This window comes from Papaver somniferum, chromosome 3 (assembly GCF_003573695.1).
Source record: "Papaver somniferum cultivar HN1 chromosome 3, ASM357369v1, whole genome shotgun sequence".
Classification (NCBI taxonomy): Eukaryota; Viridiplantae; Streptophyta; class Magnoliopsida; order Ranunculales; family Papaveraceae; genus Papaver; species Papaver somniferum.
The window spans coordinates 83,596,632-83,601,691 of NC_039360.1; the positions used below are offsets into that span (position 1 = coordinate 83,596,632).

The 5,060-nt window shown below is 35.7% G+C and overlaps 1 long non-coding RNA gene across 9 annotated transcripts; it reads left to right on the plus strand.

The window, feature by feature from the left end:
* Positions 1-887: 887 nt before the first annotated feature.
* Positions 888-4,479, plus strand: LOC113356688. 9 transcript variants are annotated; one of them, XR_003363105.1, is made up of 6 exons: positions 888-1,119; positions 1,214-1,587; positions 1,667-1,716; positions 1,812-2,843; positions 3,135-3,750; positions 3,834-4,479. It is a non-coding gene; the product is annotated as an uncharacterized LOC113356688 (long non-coding RNA). The 9 variants fall into 9 exon arrangements; XR_003363107.1 differs by having other exon boundaries at positions 3,135-3,665; XR_003363106.1 differs by having other exon boundaries at positions 1,812-2,525; positions 2,729-2,843; positions 3,135-4,479.
* Positions 4,480-5,060: the final 581 nt, after the last annotated feature.

A 5,060-nucleotide genomic window follows, 5' to 3' on the forward strand; every position in this document is an offset into this window, starting at 1 on the left:
TACTAGGTAAAAGTAATATGAAAATAAACTTGTAGATTAGGGTTTTAACTTACAATCAGTATGCGTACACACAAGGAGTCCGTGAACCTGATTTCCGTAAGTAAACTTGGGTGATTCCATAGATCAATTTCCAAGTTAAGAAAACCCTAATAAATCTACCACAAGAATAACTAGAATAAATATAGAGATATCTTGTTTAAAAATTCTCAAGGATTTTTACGAGATGCCTCCAAAGAATTTTTTCTTTCTAGTCTCCGATTTCGACTAACAAGTGTTGGTATACGATCGGAAATTGAAATCTATCAAAACCTAGGGTTTATGATCAACAACTCTTGAATGGTTTTATATTAGAAGAGAAAACCTTAGAATAGACAAGAGGTGAAAAACCTAGATTACAAGTTGTATGATCAATCACGAAGATTAAATCCAACTTGGCTTTGTGATCCCTAATACAAAGACTTTTATCTCACTCTCGTTCACGAAGAACGGAAGACGTGGAAAACAACCTGCAGAGCTTACTCCAATTTTCCAAAGGGATAAAAAACGTGTAAACTCGCGAACTCATTATTTATAATGAACAATAGCTTGGAAGCTAAGCAAAGCTATTTTTCTTTTACAAGACTCTCCCATCTTTCCTAAGTTAAAACTCTTGCCAAAATAATTAAATAAATAATTTATTTAGCAAAAATTATATTTATGTGAATAAATCACATTTTAACTTAGTCAGGAATCACAAACACTTTAATCCAATTCAATCCAATCCAATAAGATGATAACTGAATCTAAATACTTGATTCTCATTAACTCTGACCCCACAAAAATCGGACAAATGTGGCTTGATTATCAGTGAACAGAGCTTTCTACTTCATTCTAGCCCCACATGAATCTAAAATACTTTGCCATGAGTACTTTGCATCTCCCACTAAACCCTATGCCCCCTATCTCAATGCAACTGCCGAGAAAAAAAAGAAAAAAAAAACTCTGCAACTCTCAGAACCGCTGTTTGGTTTGATCAATCCTCTCAAAATTTGCTCTTCACAATCGCAATCAATCCCAGCAACTTAACTACAGCGACTTCGATATTCACGCGCAGAAGAAGAATCTTCACTTCACCTACAGGTTGGTTTTGGTTTTCAAATTTTGTTTTGTTTTAGATTTTTCAGTTTCGTTTTTACGTCTGTTAAGCATATTTCAATTCCATTGTAATTTTTAGGTGGGTTTTTCTCAATTCCTTCAGTTGATATGTTAAGGGCAATTACTAATTACAAAATTGGGTGCACTCTTTTTCTTACAGCGTTTGATATAATGCAGCAGGTAATTATATCTTTTCCTTTCACTCTTTCTGTCTTCCAGATTCCCATTTCGGATAAAGTTCTATTTGAATTAATAAAGATTAATATTTTCACGTCTTGAATTCAATGTACAGCAGTCGTAGCATTGTGCTGATTTTTTAGAAGATAGAAAACTTCGTTTATTTTGAGAGAGTAACCCTAATGCAATTTAAGTGTTTGTGGAAAAGACGAGCAGAAATTCATCTTTAATTTTCACTCCATTGGTTTGTGGTACCATGGATAACCTTGATTTAAGGTAATCTCTGATCATCCAAGATGCTTGCAAATTTTTCCTTTTCCTGCTCACTGTGTAATCAATACTAATCTTTGTATAGACAAATCTATAATCATGGAAGGAATCAGAGTTTAAAGTTTTAACTTTAAGGTAAGTTTGATTTTTGATTTCTCTCGCAATTTTTAGTTTTTAATCCATTTCTCTCAAAATATCCACCCTAATAATGACAACCGGGATGAGTGCAGATAATTTAAACCATGTTCTTGAACGGAGAAGCAAGAGTTAAGTCAACAAATTTCGTGCTAGGACTAAAAAAACCCTCAAAATCTGTAGCTACAGAGCCTCCAAATCCGAAGGTATATGCTTTTCAAAGGGTATTCCTAATTTATGGATAGAGATTGGAATCAATTGTTAGGTTAGAATATATACATCAATTCCAAAACGGGAGATGCGGAAGGGTCTCTGTTTTTAGATCAAAGGGAGTTAGTAAAACTGAAGAGCTATTTGTATAGGAGACATGGATAGAAGCTTCAAAAATCTTTCCCTAAATTTGAGGTATCCATTCTCTCTTTCACTATTGAATGAACATTTGAAATCTTATCTCTAATATTGATTTTGTTTTAGATTGTTGATGAAAACAAAATCTTTGCCTGATTCATTTTTTTTTCCCGTCTGCAAGTGATAGCTGAGATAGAATGTTCATGTGACCTGATTCATTTCTAGGGTTTGCAGATTAAGCTTTGTAAAGTCCCTTTTTGCTTCTGCTATTTTGGGGGCTTTAGCAGGTTTATGAAACTTTTGGTGAAAGAAATTCGTTAAACCATGTCACTAATAATTAAAAAAAAAATCCGCAAGGCTTTTTTGGCAGCAACAGGGCAAAAGCTGACAGGCTAACAACTTAGTATCGTTATATCCTTACACAGGGCGTGTTGAGATTCCAGTGTCACAGGGTAAAGCAGGTAATTGAATATTTCGTCATTTCGATGTTTGCTCACTAAATTATATGGCATACTTCCTCATGGACACAAGTGAATGCTATCTAATATGAGAATTAGTGGAATGTTTGGCCTTGCATCTTCTCTTAGAACCATTGCTCTATTATCTTCGCAATGTTACTTAACTCTGATGATTTGAGTAAGGATTTTCTTTCCCGAGCCAAAAGGGACAAGGGTTTCAGTCAGGTGAAGATGGCATCATTGGATGATCTGGGAATATGCTAACGTTGACATCTGTTTCGACCGCCATCAAAGGTTTATAATATTAAAAAGTAAATTAAGGTACAGTTTATTTTTTACTCATTTTTTTTAGTTAATCAGTTCCAGTAATATGTTATGGCCGTACTTGGATTTCTTTTTGATTTTTTTTATTAGTTTTGCTTTTCCAGGCAAATGTTATTCCATTTTCATGCCTGAATTGTTACTTTATAAGCTTATATATATGGTGTTAGGTCTACGTCTGCTAGGAATTCTGACACCTGAATTTGAGATTGTGTATTCTTTTGTTAAAGCCTTAATTCCATAAAATATAAAAAAGTATGATTGTTCCTCTAACTCTGGCTCATGTAACAGGGAATGGGACATAGCTTTTACGGACAAATTGGATAACGACGGCCTTGCACCTCATGTTAGCATATGAGAACTATCGCTCCATTATCTTTCGCTATGATGTGTTTAACTCTGATGGCATGGTTTAAAAAAGCGTTTGTGGGGCGCGCTTTAGGTCGCTTTTTTGCGCTTTAGGTTGTGGGCGCTTCTAGAGCGCCGCTATATGAATTGGTATATATTAGGAAAAAAAAAGTTGGGCTTTGAAGCCCAATAAGGCCTTTTTCATGTTTTCTAATAAACCTAATTTTTTTATTTCCTTTTTCAGAAACGTTTCTTCTTCTGCCTCTTCTTCTTATATCTCTTTTTATTCCAAACGTTTCTTCTTCCACAGCTTTTTTTTTTTTTTTTCTCTTCTGCGCTGTGTGATCAAAGTCCAGAATCTTGCTCTTCTATTCTGTGTTCATCATCATCTAGTCTACAAATATGGCTAGCAGCAGTACTAGCAAAGCTAAGAAAGATATGAGAACAGATGCTGCTTGGAAGCATGGAACTTAGGTTGACAACTTTTTATTTAAGTATATTATTATATATTTTAAAAAGCTCGCTTTCGCTCTACGCTTTCCTAGCGCTTTACGCTTTGGTATGACAGCGCTTTGCCCCACGCTTTTGCTTTTTAAAACCTTGTCTGATGGTTTCAATAATACTTTTGTTTTCTGAATCAAGGGACAAGGGTCACAGGTGAGGATGTCATTATGAGAGACCGCACCCACTGCACGGGATAATCCTCAACAAGGGCAAGCTTCCATTACAAACAATGTGTCCACGGTGCCAGCATCAGGCACAGTCAAAGCGAAATAGCAGTCAGGTATTACTCAAGTTTATTAAATACCTGCTGGAATACCTTAGGTTTTATTCAAGTTTATTAGTAGGCATGGAACTGTCGGCATGACATGCACACAAGAAGATATCCCATAGTGAAGGCATCACCATCACCTCAGACATCATTGTGAACCCACATCTACTCCTTATGAATGACAATGGTCAGCTTATTGACTGAACCATGAGAAAGGTTGAAGATCATTTGAGGTATAAGAGGGAGATGCTACTTCCTTTGCTTATTGTTGTAGCGTGAGTATGTCATCATGAGAGCCAAAGGCCTTCTGTTGGGCTCTATTTGTGTAGTTGTCCCTTTGCGGGTTGTATAATAGTTTTGGCATTATTTTCTAAGTTAACTTGGTCAAATCAACAACTTGGATTGCTATTAGATGCAGAGTTAGGTCAATATGTTCTATGGAAATTACACTCATGTAAACTATTTTAAATCCTACTCTTGAAAGTTGATTTTTTTTAATGATTGATTTTTATAACAGGTCGAAGGTACTGCATTTAATTAGGCCTATGGGCAATTACTTATTCCTTTTTTTTGTCCCGCTCTCCGCAAGCATCATCCAAACTCCAAAGATCCCAGTACCGATGACAAACGTTGTATAATGTGGAGCTGTGAATTAATTTACAAGTGAGCACATTTTTAGGTAGTGATTATCAGAAGGTTTTGCAATTTGTTTGGAGTGCTAAACATATTCAACATACTGTATTAAGAAAAGAAGACCCAAATCGGCTAACCGGACGAGCTATTAAACAGCACGAGCAACGTAAAAAAGCATCTGCATGGGTTACTTTCTAGTATGGTAATCAAAAGTGTTTGGACCAATAGCTAACTTGCCTAGATGAGGAAACATCACCAACTTGACCAAAAATCCCTTTTAGTCACGTATTGGGCCCAAGTTCGCGGACCACTCCAAAACCCATGGAATGTTTCCTACTAATGAACTTAAATCACTCATAACTTTGTCGTAATAACTCGGAATTGAGTGATTCCTGGCTCATTGGATTCGCAAGCTCATTCACTATAACATGAGATCCTTTATAGAGATAAAGGTTATTATCACC